This window comes from Topomyia yanbarensis, chromosome 2, assembly GCF_030247195.1.
Source record: "Topomyia yanbarensis strain Yona2022 chromosome 2, ASM3024719v1, whole genome shotgun sequence".
NCBI lineage: Eukaryota > Metazoa > Arthropoda > Insecta > Diptera > Culicidae > Topomyia > Topomyia yanbarensis.
In genome coordinates, this window is record NC_080671.1 from 290815855 (window position 1) to 290833097 (window position 17243).

Consider the following 17243-nt stretch of genomic DNA (forward strand, 5'->3'; position numbering starts at 1 on the left):
ATATTCATCATTATTTCAGCAAAGGCTGGATCTATTGTGTGCGTTTTTATCTAGTTCCTTCCAAAAACTGAAGCTAGATTGTCTCAAGGTGCTTAGAGAATAAAAGTTCCTTGGATTGTCTGTCACAACAACCAAGGCCTGCTTACCCAAAAATCTTCTTTCGTTTGATTGTATTGATTCAAGACAAAAATAAGATAAAGGTTGTGGAGATTTGTACGAATATCGAATATAATAATTTGTTAATTCAAAAGTTCAATATTAATTTACTATTATATTTATACTGACTCATATCCTACATCTTTCTCATCTTCCACTCTCTGTAAGAATGTGAATCAAGAATGCAACCCTCATTCAATCAGGCTTTTGTGTGGCAGTGATATTATGAACAATGCAAAGAATTCCGACTTGTATAAATAAGATGCAAGCAATAGTTCATTCTTGCTTTTTGTTTTAACAAACTGGTGTCTATATATTTTACATTTGGAGGTTCCCTTTTCTCTTAATTATTTAGCTTTTTACTGTTTACGCTGAACTGCTTGCTATTTAATTCTTACTCTACCAAGTTTTTCACTTTATTCTATTCTTCTATTTACTTGTTACGGTACTCTTTGCTATTGTGTCTTTAATCTTTATTCTTTAAATATTCTTTTTTTACTCTTCGCTCTACTCTTTACTTTTTATTCGCTATAATTTGCCCATACTGTGATGTGCATAAAGTTAGCACTACCACTTTCGAAAAAGTGAAGTATGACACATGGATTAATTGTCGCTTAATTGTCGTAAATTAGTTGTGAAATCCAAAAATTTGTCGCATTTGTTTTTTTTAAATTGGTATAGTAGTGCTAATTTTACAGTAAAGTTAGCACTACCACCCCAGAAAACTGCATTTTTCTAAAGTTCAAGTACTTTAATCACGCGTAAACATTTGTCGTAAATTAGTTGTGAAGAGAAATGTCGCATTTGTTTTTTTTAATTTGGCATAGTAGTGCTAACTTGGGGGGGGGGGGAAGGGGAGGAGTTGCTTCTCTAATCTTCCGGTCATCACATCGCATGCTTTGGTATTCTTAGGATGTATAACAAACATGAAGATGTGACACAAGGCGCCAAGAGCGCGCTAAAATCCTGTCAATCCTATTTGTCATTGGATTGTCTGCTCTAAATATATCACCAGGGGACCATTCATAAATGATGTTGGATGTTGACAATAGGGGAAGAGCGTCACGTTACGAGATAAAAATGATGAATAAAATAAATTTTAGTCGTATTAGCGGATCAGGGATAAAAAAAGTACAACATTGTTTATGAATGGCCCCCAAACAAAGAATATTCCATAACGAATATCACGTAACATCGGTGACAGACCATTGGGATCAAGGCCAAGTCCCCTCTGGGTCGTGCAAAACTGAGAAGCAACATCAATTTAGGCACAGATAGCAGACGTCCATTTATTTTCATTTTGTTTTGTTTTGTCTTTTCATTTGTTTCTCCTGCTACGATGTGTGCGGGAGAGCGGGACGGCCAAGGAAACGGAAAGCCAGTGGCCCAAACAGATCAGGAACAGGAGGGAGGACTGCGAACAGAGAAACCGACAACAGGAGAAATCGTTTATTTATTTATTATAGCTACGATACTAATCACAATTGTTTTGCTTTTCTTGTTTCGTTTCAGCAAACCAAAATCTATACGGACTAGCACATAAGAACAGTTAGGCTTTGTAGGTTCTCATCTTGAGAAATGACAATGACACTGTACGAGATGGCGCTGGGCCTGTGGCCTTCGACTGGCATGGTCCATTCTCATTGATTCGAAAGTCTTCTAGGCTGGTTGGTAGATATGTGCTCCTACTTGCAAGTTGATCAATTCGCTTGGGTGGGGGACATGTGGATCCTACTAGTTGTCGACTCTTTTGATCGTGAGTATGAGGCTAGTTCAGGAAAGGAGTGCAGGACTGGCATCTAAGAGATAGTTAATTATTCAGGATTTGTTCTTATGATTACTAAACTCGACCAAGCACACCGGCTCTCAGAAATAATAAGCAACCCTTTCGGTCGGTGTGGTCTATTCGAGTCGAACCAGGCGGACATTCGGTTCGAGCTAACTTTATGGTTAATAGTGGATAAGTATTTCTTACGCCTTTTTTGGCAGATATTCTTTTTGCGAAATCCTAAAATACCTTCACTGGTATAGCTACTCAGGATAATAATAATAGATAAAATTAAGGGTTTGCCTGGTCCATAATGTAATGAATATGTATATTGACTAGAACAGGGATAATCGAGTTATAAGATAGAGAAGAAACAGCACAGTTGAAGGAAAAGTATTCGCGAGTAAGGACTAATACTGCTAGTATGTTTACCGTTACAATTAATAGTCGATTGATCCGCTTCGGACCTAGGAGACAAAAAGGAGATTAGGAATAGACAGAAGCGGATTCAATGCGAAATTTGCTAATATGACGTTGACCCCAAGGCGATGGTAGGATGATTTTCCATAGGATGATAGACTAGATGACACGACGTTACGCTCTGAACTTGCGCCAAATAGTTTGCATGTATGTATGAAATTCGCAGACATCACTGACTGCGATCTCTAATTTACTTAACAGTCGATTGATCCGCTTCTGACCTAGGGGACCCATGAGGAGATCAGGAAGAAAATAGAAGCGGAATCAATGCGAAGTTTTAATTGCATCACTGACGACTTAGCACGTGTTGTTAGGAGCAGGATACATTGGACCAGACAAAATAGAGAACTTGACGTTACACACTTCGAGACAAACAGGCGCAAAATTTAGTCCTCCTCCCGAGGACCGGTGTTTATTTGGTGGACAGTCGCTAATCCTTCCGATTTTGCAAATTTTGTCTCGCGGGACGGACCGAGATCCCTCAAGCTATAAGCTGCAGTCCTATCAGCCCGTTAAAAAAAAAAAAAATTGGCTTAGTAGTGCTAATTTTACAGTAAAGTTAGCACTACCACCTTAGAAAACTGCATTTTTCTATAGCTGAAGTACTTTAATCACGCGTAAACATTTGTCGTAAATTAGTTGTGAAGAGAAAATAAATGCCGCACTTGTTTTTGCCTTTCTCAATAGAAAGGTATTGCAATTGCTCTGAAAACCGACTTTTAAACGGAGGTCCGAGTGACATATACCATTCGATTCAGCTCGACGAGTTTGGAAAATGTCTGTGTGTATGTATGTGTGTGTGAACACAATCTCACGCACTTTTTTCAGAGATGGCTGAACCGATTTTCACAAACTTAAATCTAAATGAAAGGTGCAACGTTCCCATAGGCTATTATTGAATTTCTAATGGATCCGACTTCCGGTTTCGGAATTACAGGGTGATGAGCACGATCACGCAGAAAATGTCGATTTTAATAAATACTGCAATGAATGTATAATGGTGAAAATTTTTCCAAAATGTGACTACAACTGCTTCGATCTGTAGTACTAGGCCACTAACAGCCATTCAAAGTCTCTTTGGTCACATTGGCCACCATAATTGGTTCCGGAAAAAGGTAAAAATTTCGCTAAACTGTCTCTCAAACAACTTAAATTTGCAGTTCTAGGTCACCGACGGCCAACCAAACTTTCGTTGACTACATTGACCACCATAGACGGTTCCGGGAGTGCCCGGGAAAAGCGGCCATTTTTCAAAATTACCGAACTCACATCAGTTTCCCGGAAATGGTTGGGCCAATTTTCGCAAACTTAGTCCCAAATGATAGTTATATTATACCCTAGAAAACTGCATTTTTCTAAAGTTCAAACACTTTAATCACACCTATACATTTTTTTATTCAATTCGTTTATTTGGTAAGGCACGTTTGCGTTAGCTTAAAGGTGCCATTTTTTCTTTGTTTTACATTTTGAATTTCTTAAAATTATGTGGTTACACATTTCAATATTGTTGTGCTTTTATATAATGAAACTAAACAAAAAATTACAGCTAACTTATACGTATACAAGGGGATATAATATAATATTCGTAAGATTAGGGGGACGGGTCATTTTGTGTGTTCTTTGTATAGTAATGCACTTTATAATTTTTAGAAGGGAGATTACTGGGGCAATTAATTATTTTTTTTTTTTTTTTTTTTTTTTTTTTGTAATTTGTAATTTTATTGAGCACGATAACCTGTTAGTACAGACTTTGAATCAGGTCAAGGAAGTTACTTGGATAGCGGTAAATACATAAGATACAAATAAAGTTACAATTATTGACTAAGTTCCCTCCCTCTCGTAGGTTGACGGGTTTGACGGTGCAGCAAACATCTTCAAGCATATTTGAGCAGACGCCTGCTTTAGGATGGTTATTGCATTGCGCCTCGATAGTGGTGCATCGAGGAGACCGAGAGGGCTTACGGGCCTTTTTTATGTTTTGTGTTTTTTCATACTCTGCACCAGCCCAAACTAACAGTCAACTAAGAGCCTGTGCACACTGGCGTGGCCGATTGGCGGGTCGCCGTGGATTGACTTTTTCTGTGGGCTGTGTTTGCAGACATTGTTCAACAGCTTAACGGCAGTCTTTGTGACCACGGCTCGCAGTGGAGGTCATTGTGTGTCGATTTATCGGTCGACCTCGGACACGTGCACAGGCGCATTAAAAAAAATAACAGTAGAACCCTATTAGTTGTGTTGTGTTGTAATAATTGTAGTTTTTGGTACTAGTGTACTAGCCGTGTGTCTATCTGTGTATGTGGGCGTCTGAGTATTTGTGACATGTGGACCAGGGAATGGATGCAGAACTGGTTTATATGATGGAATAGTGGGTGATCCTTCTTGGGATTCGTTGGTCACTTTTTACTGGTGTTCAATTCGTGCATCCGATTCGATTCATTCGGATTGGATAAATGAAGGTACGATTGATTTATCGATGCACGTCAATCATCCATTCCCGTCCAGCATAGCATGAGAAACTTCTAACGGAGTTAATTGTCGTTAATGGTAAATATATATCATTTTCTGGCATTGACGGACTGGACTCGACGGGGCCTAGTTCAGAGTTTTAGGCATTCTTCAATGCACGGCTAGCGACCTAAAAAAATAATAATACTAACTCTTCTCTTTATTTCATTTTGTTTTATTTATTTTCGGTCTCATGCGTCACGTTCCTATGATGACCTCTCCGAGTTCATTCATCAAAAAAGAGTAACATTGCTGCCAACAATGACTATTCGCTACCATCAGACGTCGCCAGGTTTTAGAAGAATTGAGATGTACTCTCATACTCAATTGAATCAGATAAGTAGGAACGACCAAAAACTGCAAGTAACATATTACACATGTCTTGTTTTAACACATTAAATATTATTTGTATTAACTTATTATTTACAGGTAACACACATATCTCAACACACAACACTTCCCATACACACGTAAACATTCAAACTCGCAAATATACAAATGCTCGACAGGTGACTGGACCAAGCGCATTCACTCGTGTAGGATCTATCATTTCAATGATCGCCTCGATTCTACCAAACCAGTGCACAATTAAGCTGATTTAAGCTAGTCTCGTCTGGTGAATGCATGTAACCTGGAAGCCCCAGACACGACAGGACGAGACGGACAGATGACGGACAGGACTTGACGGGGCCTAGTTCAGAGTTTTAGGCATTCTCCAATGCACGGCTAGCGACATAAAAAAAGAAAGGATCTGCTATATGTGGTGGTTGGCTATTCAAGTATTGGTAGAGTTTGAAGTACTAATCTATGTCTTTCATGTGATGATCATAAATTCAGCTGTATCTTGTACCTATCTAATCTATTACGTCTCTCATATATTGTTCTTTATTTCTTCTTTTTGAGTCCTATACTGCCATTCTACACCCGCCTTCAGCTGGGTCAGCAAAGATGGTGATAGTGAACGTCTTAACACTCACACATTCTCAAACGCGGTCTCAAGCGGGAACCTACAAAAATGCCCTCGCGCACGCGATTGCGAATCGATCACGTCCGGAAGTCTATTCTTGATCCTAGAAGCCTAGGTCCATACCTTCAGCTGGACCAATTAAGAAAATACGCCCATACCTATTAGACAACACGTCTCATGGCGACATGACCGGGAACCCTATCGATATAAACGATCCCACTCTCTGCCAGAATTCTAACCGCGTACCGAAAATTTAATATCAGACTCACGGTTCGCGCGACCATTCAAGAACACACGTTACAAAATCACGTCAGCGCACAAACGTTAGAGCCCCTCGCGATTTTCCAAGCAACCTACGCCCACGAACTCGCAAACATGATTACACCCCGGTGATAAGGAGAAAATATCAGCACTCAAACTTAGCAACACGATCTCAAACGTCAACCTACAAACTCCCGCGCTCGCGCCATCATGAATCGGGATCGTCCGGAAGTCTCTATCCTCGGTACCAACAATCTAGGTCCTTGTTAATTAATAAAAACAAAATTAATAAAATTGAAGAATAACTCCCATATCCACTAGACAAAACGTTCCATGGCGACATGACCGGAAACTCTAGTGATATGGGTAACTCTCTCCCTGTCAGAATGTGATCCGTACACCGATAGCTAAAGATCAGAATGACGGTCCGCGAATATATGAATGGCCGCACGGTTTCAAAATCGAATTTATACACGCGAAGTCACATACACGCGACCACATGCGACAAACACGTCAACATACGAACGCTTTAGCCCTTCGCGATCACCTACGCACACCTATGCCCGCGATCGCGTAAACTTGATAACACTCCGGCCATTGTGTGAACGTTTTAGTACTTACGAAGTTACAAACGCGGTCTCAAACGCGAACCCGCAAACGCGCTCGATCATGAATCGGTCACGTCCGGAAATCTTTAGCCTTCATTCTAGCAATTTAGGTCCATACATTCAGTTGGACCAATCAAAAAAAATAAAGTTCATATCCACTAGACCACGCGTTCTACGGCGACATGAATGGGAATTCTAATGATATGTAAGAACCCACTTTCTTCTGGAATCTGAACCGTACACAAAAAATTAAGCATCAGATTCACGGTCCGCGCGCGATCATTCTAGAACACACGCGAATACGCGAAAGGCACACGGTTATGAAATAGAATTTATACACGCCAAGTTCATACACGTTAGCACACGCGACATACAAACGCGATCGAGCACGTTAACGTACAAATGTTCGAGCCCTTCGCGATGATACACGCGATCGCGAGTCCCTACGCCCGCACATGCCTGAACCGTACAATGAATATCACATCCAGAATCACGGCCCGCTACAATTGGCCTATTGCAGTGTTTTATTGGGCGACATTGTCTGTCTCGTCTGCAAATTGTAGTATGTGATTCTGACGGGGAGCCCTTCCGAGAACCTAGCTCTACAGCTCCAGTAGGACAACTCTCGAAAAAAAAATAATTATTGACTAAGTTCCCTCTCCTAGGTTGACGGGTTTGACGGTACTGCAAACATCTTAAAGCATATTTGAGCAGACAACTGTTTTAAGATGGTTATTGCATTACGCCTCGATAGTGGTGCATCGAGGAGACCGAGAGGGCTTATGAGCCTTTTTTATGTTTTGTGTTATTTCATACTCTGCACCAGCCCAAACTAACATTCAGCTAAGAGCCTGTGCACACTGGCGTGGCCGATTGGCGGGTCGCCGTGGATTGACTTTCTCTGTGGGCTGTGCTTGCAGACATTGTTCAACAGCTTAACGGCTGTGACTGGCGGACTTGGCATCACTGCAGTGTTATTGAATGGTTTCATTGTTGCTCTAAAAGAAATATCTTTTTGGTAGGTTTGCAACATCCATTAAGTGAAAATAAGATATAAATATACGGTTTTGATAAAGTACTTGTGCAATGTGAAGAAAGTGAAAAATTTGGTGCAGAGTAGTCGAAAGTTTCAAGTGCTGGGGCAGAGCTACACGTCCAATTCCTACATACAAGGGAGTATATTTTTTTCTTTCTTTTTTCAAATTCATTATCCAATCGGAGTTTTTACTGTCATTGCTGATTTGCCTTTGTGGAGGGGCTAACCGAGTGAAAATTACATTATGACCGAACACAAAACCACCACACATTGTCAATTCCCCTCGAACATGATGTAGTATCTTATTGATGCTCACAAATTATTCTCCACAAAAGGCGGATTTATGTCGATTGTGAAGTATCGTGAGAAATAGAATTTCACTGGTCATTCGCTCACTGGATGATGTTTTCAATTTCCTGGTTCTCAATCACTTAACAGCGCTGTCAAAGACGGTGCAATTCGACAAGGTCAACCGCATTTTTACATAATGTTTACCGAATGAACTTGGATTAACAGTTCTCGGTGGATTGTTTACATATGGCGATTTCGCTTGAACCTGAAACTGAGTCAGGTTCTGGCCCCAACCGCTGTCAGTTCATACATTTTGACAGCGGTTGGGGTTGGGAACTGACTCAGTTTCGCCTCAAACAAAAACCACAATAGTGAACATCCGTGGCAGGCAAACCCCAAAACTGACAAAGTAAACAAAATATATCACGAATTGTCAAACATGAACTTTAATCCCTCTAGAGTTCTGCCTTGATCTTGTAAAACTCAATAGTGAAGTGAAAGGTTAACATACAGAGGTGTTTTCAGTGTTTTTTCTATTAAATGGATTTGAACAATAGATGCAGAATTATTAGGTTTGTTCCAGTAACAGGAAAGGCTGGATGTACTGGAAGAATAGGGTGAGAATATTCGCTTATCTGAGTTTCTCTTCTGGTAGCGCAGAGGCAAGTTTTTTATACATGAGAAACTGGGCGTAGGAGTTGAGTACTGGAACACACCTATTATGAGTTCAATCAGGAATATGTAAAGAAAAAGGCCTACGGGTAGCCGCCGTGACTTTGGATTGGTTTATGTAGTGTGTGAATTATGTTTTGTAAGCTATCGACCTTTAGCCACAAGGAGGTTATATTTCCCTTTCATTTATTGATATGCCCTTCTCATATATTAATTTGGAACTACTTCAATGCATACATAGTCAAGTTTCTTTTACAGCAACAGTACCGATTTTAAAATTTTAAATCATATCGCTGGCGTTATCGTTATATGATTGAGTGCTACAGCATGAAGAGATGAGTAACTCGATCAAGGTGCTCGTGCTGTATCTGTCCGAAGTCGAGAAGTAACAGATAGAATGCTGTGCGTTCATTGAGAGTGATACTATTCGTTTTTCAGGACTTTCAATAGGTTTTACATAACTTTAATATGTACATACACAAAATTGTATAGCGTCTGCTCAGATTCGTAGAGGTGCGTGTGCATGGGGTGACGAATCCTTTTTTTGCCTTTCTCATATAAAGAAAGGCTATGCAATCACTGTAAAAATCGACTTTTTAACCGAGGCCCGGAGGGCCGAGTGTCATACACCATTCGATTCGGTTCGTCGAGATCGACAAATGTCTGTGTGTGTGTATGTGTGTGTGTCATTTAAACTCACACAATTTTCTCAGAGATGGCAGAACCGATTTTCGCAAACTTAGTTTCATCTGAAAGGTATAACGCTCCCATAAGCTGCTATTGAATTTTTAGTTGATCCGACTTCCGGTTGCGGAGTTACGGGTTGAAGAGTGCGGTCACACAGCAAATTCCAATATAAACTGGTACCACCATGATGTTCAAATGATGTAAAACATATTAAAATTGATGTAACATTACTCTAGTTTGCGGGTCTGGATCACTAAAGATCAATCAAAGCAGCTTTGACCACATTGGCCACCTATGACAGTTCATGACGCCCCCGGGTAACCCGCCAAGTTCCTTAGCTAATATCACACCCATTCCCCAACGAATTCTCTACCGATTTTTACAAACTTGGTTTCAAATGAAAGATACAGTAATACCATTCACTGCTGCTGAATTTCAATCGGTTCTGACTCTTGCTTCCGGAGTTACAGGTAGGGTTCGTCGCGGTTGCGGTAATTACCGCAACCGCGCGGTATTTACCGCACCCGCACCGCAAAAACTGCGGTGCGGTGAGACATTTTTTCCCGCGGTTGCGGTGCGGGAAATGAGCTTTTACCGCGCGGTATTACCGCAACCGCACTTCAAAAAATAATTGATAAAGTCTGCAGTCTGCATCAAAAAGTGAATTAAAACTATGACTTTTACTATTTGAGAAGGACGCAACTAGATTTATTTTCTTAACTAACGCTTAGCAATGACATTATTATGAAAATCCCTCTGCCAGAACGTTTGAGTTTTACTTATTACCCTACAATAGAGAAACATAATAAACATTTAATTGTTCTAATTTCCATAGACTTGACAAAGATTTGAAAAGAAATTCGAATATAATCTGTATGCGACCTATCGCTACTTGATTTTTTACATTTTGGTTATTCTAATATGATAAAACATACTGTTACTAAGAAATAAAATTTATACGCTGTGTCCAATATAATTTGGCACCATTATTTTTAAGACACATTTTGCACACTATTTATTTTATAAGTAAAAGTAAAAATTTACAAACAAACCTTTTCAAATACGTAAAACGCAAAATCCAATCGTTGAAAAACAATTGAATTGTACTGTCAAATTCAATTAAAAAATGAATAATTTCTCCCGATTCCTCTTGGCAATCGTGGAATTATGAATCGTTTTCGATGACATTTTCTCAACTGTGAATTTTGATTAATTTAGAGAACTTAAAGATGAACTAATAATACTGAGATATAAAAACAACCCAAAGAATGTAATTATCAAACGAATTTGGAGGAATTGGCAGTAAAGGAGACGAATGTATGAAAAGCGTCCAAAATAAAAAGAGGTCCAAATTAGACTGATTACCTTACCATTTGTTCTTCAATATCGCATTTATATCTCTTTTGATTTCTGTGTAAATATGCAATGAATTTTTCTGCTGTCCGTGTTATAAGACTCTATCTCAAAAAGTATTCTACTAAAACTGGGAATATTTTCTACCAAAATAATATTTTTCAGTTAGCAGTATTGTATAACTTTTTGGAAGTAAAGCTTTCAAAGTGAGTGTAAGGTATTACGATTTTTTATGTTTCTCAAAGCCTCCCTTTATATTGTGACAAGTGTGAAAGTTAGCCCAGATTCCAAATTGTCGAACAATTTTTGACCCCTGCAAACTTCAATTGAAGTTTTTGCCATTGGCATTATGGAAAAATATTAGAATAAATACATAAAATGCATAAAATGCTTGAACTTTTAAACTAGCCATTAGAAAATTACAGCTCATACATTTTTAAGGGAGAAATCTTAGCATTTGAATAAGAATACATCCGTTTCTTGAAAAATACGAAGTTAGGGTTTTGGGGTAATTTGTTTCTAAAATCCCCTATTTCTAATAACATTTCTGCTGTATGCTGTAAATCCTATATCTTTTGCAGTTTTTCAAACAACTCTGTACCGGTTGAGATGGGATGGATTCCTGATTAGATGTTTTGCGTAGAACGATTTTTTCGTCGTTGGGGTCGTTCTTATTGATGAAATTCAACATCACTGTTTTATATCACTGTATTGGGATAATATATATAAGTACTGGTGTTTTTCCTTTAATTTTTCTTTTTGGTGAATTTCCTTTAAGAATTTAAGGTGATTTTTACTGTATAAATGCGAAAAACATTCATTTCATTTTCATGTGTCAAAGTCATTGCAAACATGAAAATTGAGACAAAAAATATTCAGCTATTCCATTTTTTCAATTAACTGAAGGATAATTAAATTAAAAGTTTTCCTATTAATTGCTGCGGAAGAACGTTTTTGTATGTATAATGATAAAATACAGCTACATTTCGTAGGACTTCAGTGGTATGCTAATATTTAGAGGAATGACAATGTTTTACCTTGTAACGAAAGTATTTGTTTCAAAATGTACGGCATTTTATCCATAAAACTTGCAATGTTGAATTTTTCATAAATATTACCTTCTGAGTAGTCCGTCAAAGTTGATTTTCGTGTAAATAAGAATAACATTTTATTATATATGGTTTTACAAAATAAATGAATAATTTTTCAACACAATTTTTAAAAATATAAGAATCTTACCGCATTTACCGCATTACCGCGCGGTGCGGTGCGGTAAATGCAGTGCGGTTGCGGTAAGCGGTGCGGTTTTATTATTTTTTTGCGGTTGCGGTGCGGACTATCCAATTACCGCCCACATCCGCACCGCGACGAACCCTAGTTACAGGGGTGTTAGTAAGGATACACTGGAATTTCCCATATAAATCGGTACAATTGTAATATCTATAACAACTATTTAGATGGTCACCAAATTACTTCTAATCGCAGATCTAGATCCTGATTGCCAATCAAACATTCTTTGAATATATTGTCCACTACACTATCGACGATTCCGGAAGTCCGGAATTTCGGGCATATTCCACAATTAAAGTCACATCGGTTCTTCGGTGATGACTGAACCGATTTTCTCAAACGAAGTCTCAAATGGAAGGCAAAATATGCAGTTGAGTATTGCGTCGCCGCCCCTCCCCCCACCTTGCCCTTACACCTCCCTCCTTCATCACTCCCCTCCCCTTGGACCACCCTCACGCCCGCATTTCCTTGATCCACCCCGTATATCGAAATAAGATGAAGGATTTCTGACGCATCCTCCACTTACACTCTACTAACCCCCCATTTCCTCCAATTTCAAACCCATTTCACCAACATTTAAAAATATAATATCATGAAGATAACATTGAACTCATGCTGATTAAGCTAATTAAATATTATTCTTTTGCCTTTCTCATATGGAAAGGTTATGTAATTGCTCCAAAAACCGACTTTCTAACCGAGGCCCGGAGGGCCGAGTCTCATATAACATTCGACTCAGTTCGCCGAGATCGCAAAATATCTGTGTGTATGTATTTCTGTGTGTATGTATGTGTGTATGTATGTATGTATGTATGTATGTATGTATGTATGTATGTATGTATGTATGTATGTATGTATGTGTGTGTATGTGCGGATTTGTTAACAAAATGTCCACATCGGTTTCTCGGAGATGGCTGAACCGATTTTTACAAACTGAGATTCGAATGAAAGGTATAATATTCCCATAGGTTGCTATTGAATTTTATTTTCAACCGACATCTTGTTCCGGATTACGAGTTGAAGAGTATGGTTACAAAACAAAATTTGTTGATTTGTCCACATCGGTTTCTCGGAATTTTCTGAACCGATTTTGACAAACTTGATTTTAAATGAAAGGTCCATCAGCTGCTGTTGAATTTTGTGTGGATCGGAGTTCTGGTTCCTGAATTACAGGGTGATACGTACGATCACGCAGTAAATCCCGATTCTGACCAATTCTGCGATAAGGTAAAAAGGTGAAATTTTTTCCAAAATGTAAACATAACTATTGAATTTGTAGATCTAGGTCACCAACAGTCATTTGGGGTCTCTTTGGCCACACTGGCCACCATCGACGGATCCGGAATCATCCAAATTCAGAATGACGGTTATATTGGTTTCTCGAAAATGGCTAGACCGATTTGATAAACTTAGTCTCAAATGAAAGGTGTTGCGTCCCCGGAAACTGATATTAAATTCCATCTCCATCCGACTTCCGGCTCCGGAGTTACGGGTTGTGGAGTGCGATCACATAGAAAACTCCGATTCAAACCGATACCGCGATGAATGCAAAAAGGTGCTCTTATATTTACTTACCAAGTGTAATAAGAATGAAAGACATTTCCATAATGTTATATTGTACGAACCAGCTATTAAATCATAGTTTGTAGAAATGAAAAAGGCACAATTGCACCTCTAGGTGGATTAAAACAGGTTTTTACTACAAACTGTTATGGTTGAAATAAAGACAACTGTTAACTAGGCATGCGACATTCCTTTGGCTTTTGAATATCCAGAGATGAAGACTTTCAAAGGGTCCAGTCTGCGAGGGAGTGTCTCTCCGGCGAATTACTCGGTCGCATTTCAACCTTTTCTTTATGAAACTCAATTTAAGCTCAGTAACCCATTGGTCAGTACACCTTTCTGTTGACAGTCATTAACTGTAACTAAAATAAGGGGTAAAGGTAGATTTAGTACATCTTAGTGGATCGGGGGATTGAGACTTGCTTAGGTTGATTGGTCACTTTTGCTGAAGTCTTAGGTTTGCGTGAAAGACAGACAGTTTGGGATTTTTGCCTACTAAAAAGTGTTAGTTTTTGTAGTTTTCGTACACAGGGGTTGAGTAACGGGTCAGCATTTTATTTTATCGGTTTAGTGTGAAACTCATTAAAAGCCCGAGATGAGTAGGCAACACCGGTTTACAAAGCTAGCATAAAAAAACGCGCGGTTGTACTTGGTTTTGTGTTCGATTTTTAGATAGGTGGTAGGGTGCTTTTTTTATTTAATTCGTTTATTTGACACGGCTCATAGCGGTAGCTTAACGGAGCCGTGGATCTTTTATACGTTTACAATACATGTAAAAATAAAAATAAGAAAACAACAACAAGAATTAATTAATTGGATCTCGTGCGCGCAACTTTTTATTGCGAGCGGAGACCTTTTTTCGCGAGGTCTGCTGGCAAACAGCGTCAGGGGGGTCATTCAATTCTCTCTTGTTTTTCACGTCCCGGTCGAAGCTGGCTTGGTGTCCGGGATCAGATGTTCTCCCTTGCTTCTTGCACTTATTGTTGACCAGTGTAAATCCGTCGTCATTGTTACTGCATTCGTTGCCGATGTTGCTTACAGTTGCTTTTGGGGTGCTTGATGATTCTTTTGCGGTTGTCATTATGGTCTGAACAGCTGCCACAAAATTGGCCACCGTTTGTGGTTCAGGCATTCGTATTGAAAACTCTGTTTTAGGTTGGTTTGCCGTAGATGAGTTGGCAATCGGTTGAGATGCATTTTCCTCTGCATCTTCCGCGCAAGGTTGTCCATGATGAGCTGTCTGATTACAATACTTGCACGTAGGCGTTTGCCCCTCATGGGTGCATAGCGTAGTTTGCATAATTGTAGTTCCGTGAGTATTGAGTTTTATTGCCAAGTAGGAGGGTATAGGCCTTTCAACCCGCATCCTCACTACAAAAACGCCGTTAGGAGTACCCGGGAAGAAGTTTCTCCAAGTATCAGGTGTAACGGATTCTACTTCTCCGTATTGCGACATGCATTTTGCAATTGGCTCAGGAGGGGTACGAGGTGATAGGTCATATAACCTTACATCAATATAATCATTCTCAATGTATACGGGAATCTTAATTCCAACGTTGTCACTTTCAACCACGTGTTTTAAGTTGTTCTTCAAAACGAAACGCTCGGCTTGTGCTAACGTGTTGAATGATATTAACACTACATTGCGAAGATGATGATACTGAAGGTACAAGACTTCCGCAAGCCTAAGTTGCATTTTTACCTTCAGAAGCTATTCCACTTCACTAAAACTCGGTCGTTTTAAACAAAATTTAAAGTCAACGACCGCAGCGTTGGGTCGGAGTAGCGCTTTTTCGTCAACTTTACTCATGATGACAAGAATAATCCGATATTTCCTTTGTTCTCGAGACAATGCACACTAGATCGAGAGGCCTGTTGTTCACTTGGCTCGATTGTACGTCTGACTGCGGCAGAAGTAGAAAGTAGACTGTGGTAGGGTGCTTATTTTATACCGTTCATGGTGCAGTCCAGCTAGCATAACAACGTGCGCGAATAGTGATAACATATTAGGCGGCACCTTATTCAATATTTTTCGGAGAATGAAACAGATGCATGTCTTGAGACAGTAGAATAATCGGTTTTCATTATATCGTATTACTCTTGGAATGTCGTGTTTCGCCGGAAAAAGAAGAGAGGAATGATAAAATCGCCATTTGATTCAATTAAACACAAGCAACTCCCGACAGTCGGCTGTCCGTAGTTGAAATTGCATTTTTTTTCTTTTAAGAACCGATCACTTTCGTATTTAACCAACGCACGATAAATCTATCACAAATTCTCGGCAGCCAGCTGCCCAGAGCAATAAACACACGATAACACTTTTGAGAGAGGCATAGATCGCATCACTTATCAAGGTGAATCCAGACTTGTGCAACTCTTCTTATCTTAACGGCTGTCTTTTTGAGCACGGTTCACAGTGGGAGTCATTGTGTGTCGATTTATTGGTCGACCTCGTCAACGTGCACAGGCGCATTGAAAAAAATTAAAGTTGAAGCCTATTAGTTGTGTTGTGTTGTAATAATTGTAGTTTTTAGTCCTAGTGCAAAATTGGTATGTGCTAGTCGTATGTCTATCTGTTTATGTGCTCGACTGAGTATTTGTGACATATGGGTCAGGGAATGGATGCAGAACTGGCTTATATGATAGAATAGTGGGTAATCCTTCTTGGGATCACTTTTCCGGTGTTCAATTCGTGCATTCGATTCGATTCATTCGGATTGGATAAATGAAGATACGATTAATTTATCGACGAACGTCAATCATCCATTCCCGGTCAGCATAGCATGAGAAACTTCTAACGGAATGCGATTGTCGTTTTCTGACATTTAGACGATTCCAAGTAGTTTTATTGCATGTTACATGTGTATTGTTCAATTAATACTCAATAACAATGCTAACTCTTCTCCGTGGGCTTGGCGGTGGACTCCAGACTGCAATTTTTTATGCTTAAGGATTTGTAGCTTGGAGACCTTGGATTCTGATGGTCCCTAGAATTTAATAGCAACACTGCGCGTGATTCAGTTGGTGGATAGAAGCGAAGGAATACCCTGACGACTGGAAGATTGAATTATTTTTGCTATTGTAACTTTTTTATTGCCCGGCGTGTCTTTTATCTCTCAGGGTCAGCTCGCTTGCGCTTAAAGAAGACTTACCTGTGGTATTGTAACCCTAAATGTCTCTCAACCGGAAATTTGATCGTTCGGCGTACGCAAAAACTTGGCCAACGCTCTTTAAAAATCGGAACAATATTTTTATTTTCTAATAATCAACATCTATACAAAAATCATAATTTGGGTACCTGAGCTAATTGAACTCACTGCTTGTTCGCCGATGATCACTATCCTGTCGTCGTCGTCGTTGTCACTTTTAATGCGGCCGTGCTCACGTGGTTATGGCCGCATTCGGCGGACAGCCTATTCGCCGTGTCTCCCTACTCGGCCTCTCCGCTAAGGATATGCACCCACCGCTCCTCTGCGGCCGGGACACTCAACACTTCCGTATAATGGCCGACGGTTTCACTTTTGTGGGCCTCGCACTCGCGTACCACTACGGGATCACTGGTTTCCCATTTACTAAACTCTTCCGTTTTCCTTTTTTACAGAACAA

At 39.5% G+C, this 17243-nt stretch overlaps 1 protein-coding gene across 10 annotated transcripts in view; it reads left to right on the top strand.

Annotated features, from left to right (window-relative positions):
• The window catches only part of LOC131683263 (clathrin heavy chain), a 343996-nt gene that overhangs the window by 12022 nt on the left and 314731 nt on the right, over window positions 1–17243 (top strand). The gene's annotated exons all lie outside the window — the stretch shown is intronic.